The 16,270-nt window shown below is 35.1% G+C and overlaps 1 long non-coding RNA gene across 1 annotated transcript; it reads right to left on the bottom strand.

Annotated features, from left to right (window-relative positions):
• Positions 1-609: 609 nt before the first annotated feature.
• LOC145270444 (uncharacterized) lies at positions 610-12,370 on the bottom strand. The gene is made up of 2 exons (XR_013865360.1): positions 12,271-12,370; positions 610-2,352 (listed from the first exon to the last, which is right to left on the bottom strand). It is a non-coding gene; the product is annotated as an uncharacterized LOC145270444 (long non-coding RNA).
• Positions 12,371-16,270: the final 3,900 nt, after the last annotated feature.

Here is a 16,270-nt window from a genome sequence, read left to right as displayed (position 1 = left end):
ACTAACTTGTATAGTAACCATCCTCTAGAATAACCTGACATCTGTCATTTCTGATATCACACATTCTTAGAAGCATTGGTCATCAAGCTCATCATGAGCAGTCATTATAATTCTCTCCTGATGATAGTGAAGCCATCATCATTTAAGCCAGTCTATAAAGCAACCCTTACTCATGGGCAAATAAATCCAGAAAATACTTGTCATGCTATTGTTTGGCCCTATTTTCTGTGATGGAAGTTCTAGAGTACTTTTAACACATCTTTTGGGTAATTTCCATAGCCTACGTTTTCTGCTTGTCATATATGTAAGACAGTCTTGGGAAAAATGGTTTGCTGGTTTTGTGATAGAGGCTGTCAAGCTGGCTCTTGTTTTGTTATGCTGGTATACCGTTGTTGTGGTATGGATATTGGAAGATCATCAGATATTGTTTCTTGAATGTATTAAAATATGATGCAATGAATCTGACTGCTGTTCGAAAAAAAAGAATGTAGTTAGTTTCCTATCTTGACAAAAATATAGTTAGTCTCCCGTATGTTCAATTTCTGTGCAAAAGAACGACATACTTAATAAGAATGTGGTTTATCTCTTTTGTTTTCATTTTCTTATCACTTTGTTTTCACTTGAGATGTGGCATTCTACCGGATGACAAACATTGTCCAATTAGTTCAGTTACTCTGTGAGGTCTTTTTAATATTCTAACCGTCGCTTTAAGTGTTATTGCTTTATTTCTCTTGCACTTGGTTCACCTTATATATTCGCTAGTTTTTGACATTCTTTTCATTAGCCTGGTTGCTCCTATAATGACTGGTATGATTGTTACTGTCTTAAGATTCCAGTTTCTTCACATGTACTTAATAAGTTCTTGGTATTTGATTATTTTTTTACCTCTCTGATCTATTAATGCCAGCATCATTACACATGCTTACTTCAACTAGATTTACCACTTTCTCCCTCTGTCAGGATTAATAGCCTCATTTTTATTTAGGTATGTAGCTGTATGGCCGAACAAAGTTGAAGTATGTGCAAAAGAGGAACCCATACTTAACAAGAATTTAGTTTCTTCGTATGTCTTTTCATATGAGTCATCAAAGTTGATCTCACTGCAAAAGAAGAACCACATATTTCACAAGAATGTGGTCTCTCTCCCGTATGTGTTTTCATATGATTCACCAAATGTGACTTCTGTGCAAAAGAATAACCACATACTTTACAATAATGTGGTTTCTCTCCCGTATGTGTCTTCATATGACTTAACAAAGTTGACTTTTGTGCAAACGAAGAACAACATACTCCACATGAATATGGTTTGTCTCCCGTATGTGTTTTCATATGATCCAACAAATGCGACTTCCGTGCAAAAGAAGAACCACATATTTCACAACAATGTGGTTTCTCCCCCGTGTGTGTTTTCATATGAGTCAACAAAGTTGACTTCCATGCAAAAGAATAACCACATACTTCACAAGTATGTGGTTTCTCTCTCGAATGTGATTTATCTCCCGTATGTGTTTTCATATGCCTCAACAAAGTTGATTTCACTGCAAAAGAAGAACAACATAATTCACATGAATATGGTTTGTCTCCCGTATGTGTTTTAATATGATCCAACAAATGCGACTTCAATGCAAAAGAAGATCCGCATATTTCACAAGAATGTGGTGTCTCTCCCGTATGTGTTTTCATATGACTCAACATATATGATTTCGATGCAAAAGAAGAACCACATATTTCACAAGAATGTAGTTTCTCACCTGTATGTGTCTTCATATGACTCAACATATGTGATTTCCATGCAAAAGAAGAACCACATATTTCACAAGAATGTGGTTTCTCTCCCGTATGTGTTTTCATATGACTCAACATATGTGACTTCAGTGCAAAAGAAGAACCACATACTTCACATGAATGTGGTTTCTCTCCCGTATGTGTTTTCATATGATTCAACAAAGTAAACTTCTGTGCAAAAGAAGAACCACATACTTTACAAGAATGTGGTTTCTCTCCTGTATGTGTTAGCATATGACGCAACAAATTTGACTTCGATGCAAAAGAGAAACCACATACTTCACAAGAATGTGGTTTCTCTCCCGTATGTGTTTTCATATGATTCAACAAATGTGACGTCTGTGAAAATGAAGAACCACATACTTCACAAGAATGTGGTTTATTTCCCATGTTTGATTTCATCTGATTCCACAAAAAGTATATTGAATTGAGTGTATGATAATAAGATTATAAGTTTCAACCTTAGATAATTATTATGAAGGAATTTAGAATTATTTTCAAACTCTTTCAATTACCAATGAAGAAAAGTCCTATCCATAAATGGATTTCTTTTCATTGCTGCAAATTCTGGAAATATACAATAAATGTGAAAAAATATAATTCATGTGGTAAAATACAATTTATTATGTTGACTTTTATTAAAAATATCCACAACATTCAATATTAATTTAAAAAAAAAACAGTATAATTTCATGCAATACTGGTTAGTTAACAAATTGTTTCTATTGTCAAATATTAAACTAAATTTTTCTCATTTCTTCATTTTGGAGATGAGGATTGATTATTCATATTTGGATTCTTCAGAATATTGTTCTCATTTCGTATTGTTAGTGATGGCTGAGTAAAAATCCTATGTAATTTGAAATTTTATTTTCAATCTCACTGGGAATTGAAACTTCAACTTTCAATAACAACTTACAACTGAATCTTAAGTCCTTTAACTATAGGACCAGGGTTTTTGTAGGTAATCCTAGTATAAATTTTAGAAACTATTTTGTTTCCAAATGTTATCACTATTTTTTATGACAGCCATATTTTTTAAAAACTACAAATTTTAACTAAATTAAATATAACTTCTAATTCACCTATACATTGTATGATTCACCTTTTATACCTCTATGATTTTACTTTTTCATATTTAGGTTGTAATTGACATAGTGTTCACGTCAATTTAATTTTCCAGATTTAAAATTTCATCATTGTGTTGCTGTTGCTTGATGTAGTGTAGAAAATGCTCAGTGAACTTTTTAATGTACTTTGGCTAAATTATTCGACGTTAAAAGCGAAATATAGGCCCTTAACCATTAGCACTAATAACGCCCATATTAAAACTGAACCTCTATCACCTTGCAACTGTAAACCTAGGATTAATGCCAATTACTTTGTTAGATAAACCAGAAAGGTGGAGATCACAAAGAGAACGTGGAAGCATATTGACTAAATGTAACGCTGTATAACTTGGAACGACAACAATTACCATTAGTGATGCTTTTTTGCCTAAAAGGTGGATATTTTAAACTATGTTAAAGCTCATTTTTGCTGCCATATATATTCCGCCATAACTGATTTTTCAATCTCTCCAATGTGTTTTAACCTTACAGTTAGTGAATGACATGGCTCACATTTGTATAATTTTCCACATTCATATGAAATCTCTTTTTTATGATTTTCCCATAAACCGATTGACACATACATGTTTCTGGAAAGTCGAACAACTCTTGAATACTAACCTGACATTTTATAGATTACAGATTCTTTCAATTTTTGCTGCTAAGTCCTGCTTCTATGGAATAAAACCTGCTATCCATACTACAGAAGCGATTTGACTATCTTGTTATATCTTGTGTCTTGCTCTCTGGTTTTGTCTTAAACTTTCCACCTGATTTTAATATGTATTATTATCATATTGTTATTAGCACATATTGATTTTGCTAAGTGTTTTAGGAAACAGACTGTTAGTTTCTTTACATCATAAAGATTGTGAGAATTGAAGTTTTGATACTGGCTACATATTTAAAGATATATAGAGTGTTATTAGAGTCTTTTTATGATCTGAACCCCATGTGGCATGACATGACTTGGGAAATAAAAGAGACAAGCGTTTAATTGGTGTCGTGTATTGAATGTGCACACACGCAAACAGGCATGACAGCTGGTAGCAAATCCACTGAAGGATGGAGTAAGGTTGTCAGAATTGATATCGTCAATAGTAAAAAGTCAATTATATTTCACGGGTGCAGTTGTCAAAAGTGAGCGCACCTGCTAAAAGCAGGTCACATATACAACCTACAGAGAAAAGCAAAAGGCGAGAGAGGCTTGCAGCCAGCCAGCAATCAATACCACACAAAGTATACAAGTTTAACAAAAAACTGACTGCAAAACGTCCGTTTCATTTGACGCCATTTTATGACCAGTTATTCTAACAAATTAATTGTAGAAGGATTCGTTCGATTAAGATTAGGGATAGGAAGTCTGTCTATCCACAAGGACTTCTTTGTTACAGAGAATCTCAACACAAGTGTTATACTAAACCGCAACTTAAGGGTTAAGATGTACTTTGATTTAGGAGCAATAAGAATATTTGACGAGTATATCACTCTGGAAGATTTTGCCCATATTTCATCAATAGTTCAGTTAGCAATGAGAATTATATTAAAACACCAGCATCTGCATACATACTTGAGAAGGAGCTGCAAAATAACTAAGTGTAGTGTGACTGGTAACATTATCGAGATTACCATGAATGATGAACAAAAGAGAAAAAATTTGAAGGGAATAAAAATACCTCAAGAATTCAAGTTGGAAGTTGATATGTTGCTGAAGTAGAATAGAGATTCTTCTTGGACAGAACCAATACGCTGGAGAAGCATATCAATACTGGAAGGCATGAACTCATACTGAGACGCCCGTATTGAAAACCACTAAATCAATAAATGTTGGTAGACTTACAGAATAGACAAAATGATGCGGACATAATAGGCCGTGAAGTTTTCTATTAGCATTAGTAGAAAAGATTTTGTGTATATTTTTGGGCTTTAATAAAGTCACAAAGAAGTATGCCTGAGCATTACTGGCCATTGACAGTATACTAGGCTTGCACGAGTCAGCAACCTATTTCTCAAAAATAGATAAAAAATTAGGATACTGGCAGCTTAAATTAAGTCAGAGTATTAAAATTAAGTAAGGGCAATAATAAGAAAAATGATAACTGTATTTAGATTTCCAGATACGATCATACATACGAGCGAGTTTATGTAATTTATTTAATTTTCTCAGATTCGATGGAAAGTCATTTAGATCACATAGGGTACAAGCCAGTTTACATTTAGGTTAAAAGTTAAAATATGCGAGGTTCTAATGAGACAACACATGATAGTCTGCATTTGATAACCTAAAAATGCAGATATTGTTATACTGGCTTATGTTGATCCTGAAAAGGACAACCGACTGTATACAGATGCATCCAATCATGTATTTGAGGAAAGTCTGTAGCAAATTATCATATGATCAGAGGAAAGGTAAAGCGGTTGAAAAACCAATTTACTTGTTATGACATAAAGTTAGTGATATGCAGACGAGATGGTTGACTATAGAAATAGAAGCATACATGATACACTATGCCCTTTATAAGTTGACTCACTATTTGCATAGTGCAAAGTTCCTTATTTATACTAATCACAGAATATTTATTAAACTTGCCTATACAGAATAGGAAAATACAGACGTCGGCTTTTTGAGTCTGGTTTTTGAGTTTGGCTGCATATAACTGTACCATAGAGTACATGAAATAGAAGGAAAATGTTTGTGTGGATCTCTTGTCATGCACTGTGGATTCGAGCTGAGACAATCACGTTCCTCGGTAGAAATAGATGGTAGAAATTACTTGGTAGGTGCGATAAATTCAAATCGTTTGGAGCCAAAAATATTTGCACCATATAAAAAGGTTTGAGGATTCATCAATATCGCCCGAACGTCCTATGATTTTGAGTGTAGATTTAAGAGGCAGATATGGAATTTTTTTAAATTTAAAAATGCGGATGAAGAACAGTAAATCGTCTAAAATGGAACAAAAATAGTTTATAGTGATAGACGAGATAGTGTATTACTTATTAAACCCAAAAACTGATGAGGTTGCGTCAAAGAAAAACACTGAAATAATAATAATGGCGTGGAAAAGACGTGTCACACTAATATCACAAAATATAGGGAAATTTTTAGATTTAAAGATGCGAATGAAGAATGGTAAATCCTCTATAATGGAACAAAAATAATTCATAGTGAAAGACGAGATGATGTCGAAACTCAACGACAAACTATTGATAAGGTTATATGTACCGTCGCATCATAGAAAAAGACTGTCCAGTACGATGACAATAATGGTCACATGGGCGTGGAAAAGATATTTCACACCAATAAGCAAAAGTACTTCTGTCCATGTTCATATAAGGAGGTGAATAAATACGTAGGCAAATGTATTTCATGCCAAACCAGAAACCGGAGAAAGCAACAACCTCAAATGCAGAAGTGCAGTTTGCCTCGTTTCCTTTTGCAAAACTGATATTCAGGTAACTAGTACATAGTGACATTCATCGATATGTATAGTGGTTGGCCGGAGGCTTTTGTGGTCCGAAATAATAAGAAGGCAGAAAATGCTAAAGTGATGAAGAAGGCATGGGAGGACCTCAACATACATCACGTAACTACGTTATTTTATCTCCCTAACAGAAAATTGAAAGATTTCATCGGATGATGCATGACAATGAACAAATGTTGGCAGCTGTCAAATCCCATGTGAGCGAAATAACAAAATTCTCACAATACTACTTGTTCTACAACAGAGACGTGATCCTGCCATTAGATAATATATTAATGCCTTGTAAAGTATACTATGGTGATGAGCAACACGAGATCACTCTAAAAGAGGTGTATCAATCTTTTACTTTGGTAAGGCATAACATTCGGAAAGATACGAAAAATTAATAGAGGACTCTGATAAGAAAACAAAGTCCATAGATTTTAAGATTGAAGATCTGGTTTATTATAAGAACAACCAGAGGCTGGGAAAGCTAGACATATGTTGGAAACCATATTATGTGGTTATAGATAAAACAGACCCAGTCTCATATAGGATTAAGTACCAGTTGATGGGCTCCATGACAAACGTGCATGCATAACATCTGTAGGCAATGTCAATCAAGGAATGAGAAATTCTCAGCTTGGAAAGACTGTTAAGAAAGAACGCATGAGTTGGATAGCAATTCAACCACAGAAGAAGCTGCTATCTTAATATAGAGGACTCGACCAATGAGAAAGACAAGATGAGGAGTCTGACGGTGAAGAGGAGAATCATGACACAGAGCATAACATCAAAAATTGCATATATTTTGGACACGAGTTATCCCTTGTTTTCATCACTTGTAAATGTCAAAGACGATATTAGGATTTGTTTGGAAAGGCCTAAAGTAGGTTCAGTGTTTGGAAGTGGAGAAGAGGACCAAGTGAGATGGAATTGTTTAGGTTGGGTAAGATCTATTTTCTGTTTTGAAAAAAATATTCCTTTCTCAGGTTCGTTCCCTGCATGATTAAAAAAAATAAAAAACAGATTATGAGAAAGACGAAAAGAAATTCATTTTTAACTTGATACAAAAAGAAAGCAATTGGACGTGTTTGGACTCATCTGCAGTGGGAGAGAAAATATGTGCTGCATGGTCAAAAAATGGAAAGGAGGTGACAAAAAAGGGCATTTCTGAGAGACATATTCGACACCAAAGACATTGAAGTGATATTTTGAAACACAGTAAAGTGCGTTGTTGAAAATTACTGGAATATTTTTTTGGTATCCACTTATAAAATGCTGAGTCATTTTTTAATGTGCTTCTTTGTTTTTTGTTTCTGCGATGGTACCAGACAATGTGCAGGTCTGAGTTTTTGAAATGTAATAACACTGTTCGAGTGTAAGAGCCACATTAAATACTTTCATCTCTATAAATGATCAGTGAAATTCGAAACCAAGATCCCAGTGACTGTGCCAGTTGCTCTATTACTGAGCCATAACCCCAAAGCAGCATATCAAGTCTAGGTAGAAACCATTATTTCTATAGCAGCAGCACCGACACCTCACAGTTTGAGATTTTGAATTTTTGGTTTATAAGCTGTGCTGATTGCTGCTAGCAATTAACTTCTCTTCTAGCTTACCAAATAAAAGGCCATTTCTCAGGCAAGCTAAGCACATGACAACATTCATGAAATGGTTAAAAATTGGCAATCCTCTCTTCCTTTCCAGCTATTGGTACTGACAACACACTGAATGGTGTTTCTACTAACTAATTTCCCTGTTTCATTCGCATAGAAATGGCGACAGTCTGCATTGCACAATTGTCCATCAACAATAAAACCAAGTTTTGCCATTTTAGCTTTTCTTTCCTTTATTTTTTTGTTACACTACCAACTCTTCGAAGTACACACACATGCAAGTCAAGTCACAATTTTCCCTACACAAATTCAAAGGATCTACTTATAAAAACACACACACATACTAGCCAAGTCAGTTACAATTTTCCCTACACAAATTCAGAACATCCACTTATGAATGCCCCGTTAATAATAACTAACTTTTCATCTATCACATTTAATTGCTTGATTGGTTGAAACATGGGTTCATTCTACAATCCTTTTCTTATTTTCTACATTTTTACTAACGAATAAAATTAATAAACTTGTTTTTTTTATGTGAGAATGGGACTTTGTCTTTCTATACTACAATCCTTTCAGCAGATTAATATAAATTAGCAAACTATTGTAAACTAACAATTTCTCAGGTAAATTCGATACACGGCTGTCAAAAACTTTCAACTTTAAAACTTGACAAGAGATTTAAAGTCATTTTTGATGACATGTTGTGTTCCAGTTTGTGCAAGCCTAGCTGAAGTTGGATTAGAAACGCCGAGAAAGACATAAGGGATTGTATGGGTCACCCTTCCAAAGGAGAAGTCTCAAAATGGAAGCATAGAAGAAATCCCCAATCCAAAGCTATAAAATCCTACACCGTCTTGGGTTCTGTCTTGAAGTGTTCCTTTAAACAGATTCAAGCTCCTCAAGGACGTATGACAAACCTATTAGAAGTAGCAGAACCAGGTATGACGTCATGTTATATATGTATATATGATGATATGAAAGCACACACCACCACCTAGAAGAATCACATAGACATTAAAAATCTGATGACAATAGGCCGTTACACAACAAACAAAACATACATAGTAACACATCAATAATAAAACCAACTGATATTTTAACCTTTCTTTTTTTTTGTTACACAACTAACACTTTCAAGCACATGTTAGCCAAGTAAGTTATGATTTTCCCTACACAATTTCAGAACATTCATTTATGAAAGTCCCATTAATAAGAAATCCAACCTTTTCATCTATCACAGTTAATGCTCAACAAAATAGAAAATAGTTTAATTTTATGTCGTCTTCACTTTTCCAAACACAATGAAAGTTAAAGTATCGCAATCTGGTAAGTAAATATGGCATTTCCATTTTCGCTGTTGAATAGGGGACATTGATATTTGGAGAGAGATGGCGGATACCTATAACAATCATGAGGGGGAGAGATTTATACATGTTACAGTTCTCTGGATTCTTATAACAGATATTAGCAAGGAGAGAGGGTGATCAGTTCTTTTAACACAGGAGGGGACAGTCATTAGTTGTGATGGAGAGAGGGGACAGGGAGACACATTACTTGGAAGGGAGTTATACAACATTAATTATAGAGATGATTACACATTACCTTCAATTGTTGAATGATGAATAAAAGACAACAGTTACAAAAATCGATGTTCTTTATTCGAAATGTTCTCATCTTAAGTGTTATTTTTACAATGTTTGAACAATAAATAACACTCAAGATGAGAACAGTAGTCTTAATAATTCTAAATAATACAAAGAATCATTCCTCATCTAAAAAAAATCAGAATCGTAATATTGTAATTTGTTTAAAAATCATGATTATTTTTTTAATTTAGTCAAAGTTTGTTGTAAGATTTGTTGAATGTATTTTTGAAAAAACTTAAAAAAACATAAGTTTCTTTAATTATCAGAATTCTTTAAACAAACGAACAGAAAATTTGATAACTGCATTTCCAAATAAATTAACAAGAAAACTCTTTGGTATACTCATGTGTGTACACAGTTTCTAATATAGGCACCACGCAAAATGGCGGAAAAATCAAGTTGTTGTTGTTTTTTAAAACGAAATTACATCTATTAAAATCCATTATTTCTGAGTAACTTCTTTTTTCAAGAAAGATAAACCCTGAATTTTATCATATAGAAAACACAATAATGTAAAACTTTTCCTACTATTTTTAATTAAATTTTAAATGTTAAATTTTCCCAAAAAGTTAACAATTAACATTTTTGTCTTGCACAAAAAACGTACATAAATATTAAAAAAAAAAAGATTTTTGAAATAATTCATTTATTTATTTGTTGCCTAAGATTTAGGATGATTTTCTAAGAGAATATGCAAAAAATATTATGATATAAGTACCTGGATTTCAAATAATTCCACTTATTCATATAGGCAACCAGTTATTTCGGGTCGATCTAGAGTCTAGATCGACTCTGTTTACGTTTGCATTTGATAAGAAGCAAACTATGGAAGACCAAACAGGCCAAAAAAAACTTATTTTTCAGTGACGAAAATTTCAATGTATTATTAACGCTGAGGCTGGCCAGTACCAGATGGGTGACCATTTGTATGAGTTTGGTTTTTAATGTGTATGTATTTTGGGGTCAGGCTCCCCAAAATGGGGGGGATTTAAAGCAGAATTAAAAAAATTATTTCAGCGCGTTTGGTCCACCGTAGTGGAAAGGCGGCAAACGTTTTCAAACTTGATCGAAAAAAATGCTATTTTTAACACAAAGGGCACAATATTTATTGAATTTTTTTTTGTATCGATTATTCAAAGCATGCCCTGTTTAATAATGGGCATGCATTATTCGGCTCGCTAAAAAAATTGTTAATTTATTTATCAAAGATTTTAAAATGGCTTTTTTCGTATAAATATTAAAAAAAAATTTTTTTTTTCTTAACTTAAATTAATTATTTTACTTAACATATTCACCGAATTTCACACTTCAAAACTCAAAAGCGAGATAATTAAACACAATCGAAGTTCTGATATTCAGAGGTCAAAATAAGGTATGCAAACAATTTTTTTTTTAATCTATAATTCTGTCCCTTACAACAACACAATATGTTGTGTTCAGTTTCAGATGATTATTTTAAGCATATTTGTTCCCACTTCAAAACAAGGGGGGTTTTGTAAGCATATATATATATATATATATATATATATATATATATATATATATATATATATATATAAATATCTTTTATGAAAAATAAATACACTGTTATAAAGTTCATTCTTCTCTTAATAATCGCTGAAAATTTCGTATTGATCGGATAATTACCTGATTTTTGGTAGATTTTTAAAAAGACGGTCCGTCAAAAAGTACTGACCTGCCCCCCCCCCAGTTTTGGCGGTGCCTATTCTAATACATCGATCCCTCATATTGAAAGCACTAGACGAGAATACAAACATTTAATTAAAGAAAGGAGAAAACATAACTATACATCCAAAAGACTAAAAAACAACTTAATTCGTAAAATTTGACTGAACATGTCGATGTTTCCAAACTGGGGGATCGATTTACTAGAATGTTGTATGAGAAACAGAACACAGCTTAAAAAAATGGTAAATATTGATTTTTTTTAATATAATCTGACGGATTAGTGACCGTACATCGAGCATTCATTTTTTACTTGAAACATGAATCATTAAAAAATTTATCAATTTTTTTTTAGTAAACGACAAATTGTTTTAGTCCACGTAACAAATACCCCCCTCCCCCAAATCTTAACAATGACGACTTTATACTGTAATAGTGGGTCATAGAAATAGTTTTCATGATATAAAAAATGTACTTTTTCGAAAAATAGGGGATCACTTCTCATTATAAATTTAATGTAAAATGAGCACCCACTTTATGACCACCTAGTAAGGCCGACATTTTTGTTTTTTTAGCTAAGTTTTTTTCTTTGTTTTCTTCTGATTTCATGTTTCAACAAAGACATAGGGACATTAAAGTATAAAAATCAATAAAAATCTTATCAATTCTGTACGTGAAAACGCACACAGAATTGGTCACCACTGATAACATAAAGAATTACACAGTGACCGTTTTTTTTTTTAATGTTTGTCAAAAAAATAATGAAGTCAGTATTAAAAACAAAAGAATTCGATGAAAAATTTAAGAAAAAAATGAAAATAAAAAATACACATACGTGTTTAAGTCAGTATTGAAAACAAAATCTGATAGATTAGTGACCATTCGATAATAATCCGATGAAAAAAGAAGATGAAAATAAAAAAAAATACACATACGTGCGCCATGTAGTAATACTTACGTTTTTGTTTCATAATCTACCTTCGATTAACTTTATCTGCTTTTATAAAGGAAACGACTTTTCAAATGTGATTGACTTTACAAGCTCAACTTAACATTCAAGATGACGAACGGAAGAGCAAGTTCGCATAAAACAAAATTGAAGAGGAAAAATAAAAAAAAATTATTTCGAAATAGAGCCGATCTATTTGATGAATATCACGGATAAAATTAGTATTATTTTATTTAACATTTTAATATTTACATGAGAGAGAACAGATTACAAGTTTCATCTTTATTAATTCTCTAATTCGTTGCATGTGCAATTTAATGGCGGAAACTGATAGTTTTTAAAAGCCGCCTTTTCGTATTTTTATTTATTTATTTATTTATTTATAGATTCCTGATTTTTTTTTTTAAATTGTGTTCGAAATAATAAAGCCTAAAGTTAATCTGATGCTTGTGCAATTTACCAAACGGTACTCGTACAGTTTAAAATGAAAATATTGGTGAACAATTGTTTATCATATTTTTTTTATAGATTTCCTATTTTTTTTTATCGTGTTAATTCTCTAATTCGTTGTACGTGCAATTTAATGGCAGAAACTGATTGGTGAACATAGTTTTGAAAGCTTATCATATTTTTTAATCGATTTCCGATTATTTTTTTAACGTGTTTTAAAGATTAAAGCTTAAAATTAATCGATAATCTTGACTGGTTACTTACCATGGGTGTAAATTCAGCTCAAGGAAATAATTTATCCCGAATTCCAATTAAGACAGCGAAACATCGAACCGGAAATTTAAATATGAATCGAAACGTTTCGCCCCCCCCCCCCATTTTTCTCAGTTTTTTTTTTTTATTATCGAAATGAAAAATTTGTCACACGGCCGAACATGGGGGAGGGAAAAGGACGGTCTTCTCTCATTAATGCTAACTAATCTAACCTAACTAGTTCCTACTTTCACTCTATTTTCACCACAATACCACATTCATACTATACATCCATCAGCGTATACAGTCGTATACATCATTCGTCAATCACCATAAGAACATCATACCATGAACCATGGTATGGTAACCTAATTAAAACCCATAAGAACAGGGGGTTTGGGAAAATAAAGATTTTATATACAAAATAAAAATGAATATTTACAATGTTAGTAACAAAAGACCCCCCCCCCCCGTTGTTAAACACCGATTCACCAATCGACAGCGTAATGCAGGCCCGAACGCTTTATTGACCACACCTCTTACGAAAACTTCATGAGGGAACCTGCATCTCTGGCGAATCAAGCGATCTGTCACCTAATTGGGGAGGGTAATGGGGCTAAAAAAAAAATGGGGCAAACTTAAAACGGGGCCTAATGATCGCTATCACACACTAGCTAGGTTATGAACACAGAAGCCTAAAAATGGTCCTACTCTAGCCTAAACCGTTACCTACTCTGGGCTAAAAATGAGTCAGAGCTGCTGTTTGTTTCTGCTACCCAAAATTCTTGTCTAAGGCACATCCAAGAACCAGTCAAGACTTGTTTCTCTCACTCGACACACACGCGCAATTGACACCCACCTTTCAATAAAGTCTGACAAAGAGAGTCTGACTCTCTCAGCCTTGATACAAGCCTTCAAATTATCACGGAATATTCATGTAAGGCTGAGGGGAGCGAAGTCCTCAGATCCGTAGACCACTCTCATTCGTGTGTTCCAAATAACATCTCTCATCACTGCTAGCAATGTCAGTCACAATTATCTTCTAAGCCTATCCGTTATTGGTGCCCAATTGCTACAGACATTAATAGGAACCAAAGTTAATGACGATGTGTTCAGTATGTAAACCATGAGACCTGTAACAAACTCAATCAGCGGCACCACAATATATGAAGGCGTGACATAAAGTCTCGACCCCATCGCTGCAACGTTTACAAATAGGCGAATCCGCTAAGCCAGCTGAATGAATGAAGTCTCTTACCGACCCAGAGAGCATCCTGAATTACCAGCTAGGTCAAGAAGGCCTCATCATTAGTGAGGCATCATGACCCAGGCGCCTAAGGCCAGACTGAGCAGAACTGCCTCTGTGTCAAAGGGAGGCTCTCATTGATAACATCCCTTACGGATCCCCTCACTAAAACCCCATATAATGCCTTTCGGGACAACAGCAGAGAGTGTGAGAGGCTTTCCTTCACTCTTAAGAGGAACTCCAGCAGGCACCGGCACTCGTGATAGAAGGGGTATTCACCTCGGGGCAACCTGTGTGCCTCCCCCTCGGACTGGTGCATCCCTCTCAAAGCCTGGAAGGCTTTCTTGGTGTTCTCCATCCAGAGACCACCGTTTTCCCTATGTTGTGTGCACATTTGATCTAGGTAGTAGAGCTGTAGTGGATGGAGCTGAATCTCCACGTTTGGCATACCTAGACCGCCTCCAGAAGAATGTAGATAGCAGACATCACGGCAGACCATACGGGTCCTTTCAAGCCATAAAAAGTTGAAAAGAGCCCTCTGCAAATATAGCAGCGTATTTGACGGGATTGAGAGCACTGATAGACGATAAATAAATATTGGATAGATGTGGGTATTACACACCTTTACTCTCCCCTTTAATGAAAGGTTTCTACTGATCCACAGCTCAGCTGCATACCGAACCCCTTTCAGAACCTCCGACCAATTTTTCTCCAGCTGGAGGTCAGGACCAAACCAGACGCCGAGTATCTTGCAAGGCCCGTCGCACCAACTAAAGGGCCTCTGAAGGGGCATACCCCTCCAGGCACCCATGCGCAAACCCAAAGGCTTGTTGCAGTTAATTTTGGCCCCTGTTACCATTACATACAATCTGATTTCTACACCGAGGACACTAATCTCAACACTGCTCGTTACAAGACCAGTAAAGTTGTCGGCAAAGGCGGATGACTTTACTTAGGCATCTGCACCTAGCAAAGTGATTCCACGTAGGACCGAATTCACCCTTAGCCTGCGCAAAAATGGCTCGATCGCAAGCACATATAGCATGGGTGATAACGGGCACCCTTGACAAATTGAACGTGACAAACTGAAGGGTCTCGACCCCTTCCGATTCACTTCTACGATCACCGTGGGGATAGCATAGAGATGAACCCATGAGCGAAATTGTGGGCCAAAACCGGCCACCGACAAAACAGCACCCAAGTACCGATGGTCAACCATATTGAAGGCTTTGGACTGATCTAAGTTGATCAGCGCGGCCTCAGTGTCGACTTTTTCTATCATCAGGCATATCGTGTGCAAGTTATCCTGGATTGTCCTGCCCTTCATGGCACACATTTGCTCGGGGCTAATAAGACACACCAAGACAAGCTGCAGACGATTTGCGAAAGTCTTAGCCAAAATCTTTAACTCAGCGTTAAGCATCATTAAGGGCCGGAAATTACCTAACCCATCCCCACCATCTTTGCTTTTACGAACAAGTTTTATCACACCCATGGTAAAGTACTTGGGGATTGAGCCGTTCCTAAACCATGAGCTGCCCTAGAATCTAGGTTGAGTCTTTTGCTAAAGTTGGCAGCAAAGGACCTAATGGCTTCCTTAATTTTTACCCACCACTTTTTCCCAAAAATGTCCCCCATCAATTCCCGCTGTAGGGTTAGTAATAACCCGTCATAGAAGCCCTTCATATCGAACAATGACGTGTTGAGCTTCTAGTAACTGGCAAATCTATGCTTGGGTCTACCTAAGTTTACCCGTACATGAACAAGTCTGTGATCCGAGTAAACTATATTGTGGAAACTTGGACAATCCAATACTCCTACGTCGACTCGCCTAACTAAGAACCACTCAATATAGCTCGAGAGCTGTACCGGGCCGGAGCCGCCTCTAACTGTGCAAGTCCACACTAAGTCATGGGGCTTTTCATTTGGGAATTTGTCGATGAGATCAAACTTATCCACAAATTCACGAAATAAAACAGCATCCCGATCTCTGTTCGTTCCCCTAGATGTTAACCCAGATTGATCTAACTCAGGATCCATGAATAAAGTGGGTTTCCTGCA

The sequence above is a fragment of the Euprymna scolopes genome, chromosome 46 (genome assembly GCF_053919585.1).
Source record: "Euprymna scolopes isolate OS-2025 chromosome 46, ASM5391958v1, whole genome shotgun sequence".
Classification (NCBI taxonomy): Eukaryota; Metazoa; Mollusca; class Cephalopoda; order Sepiida; family Sepiolidae; genus Euprymna; species Euprymna scolopes.
Note: the sequence above shows the minus strand (reverse complement) of the source record. Positions and strands in the feature narration are given on the sequence as shown.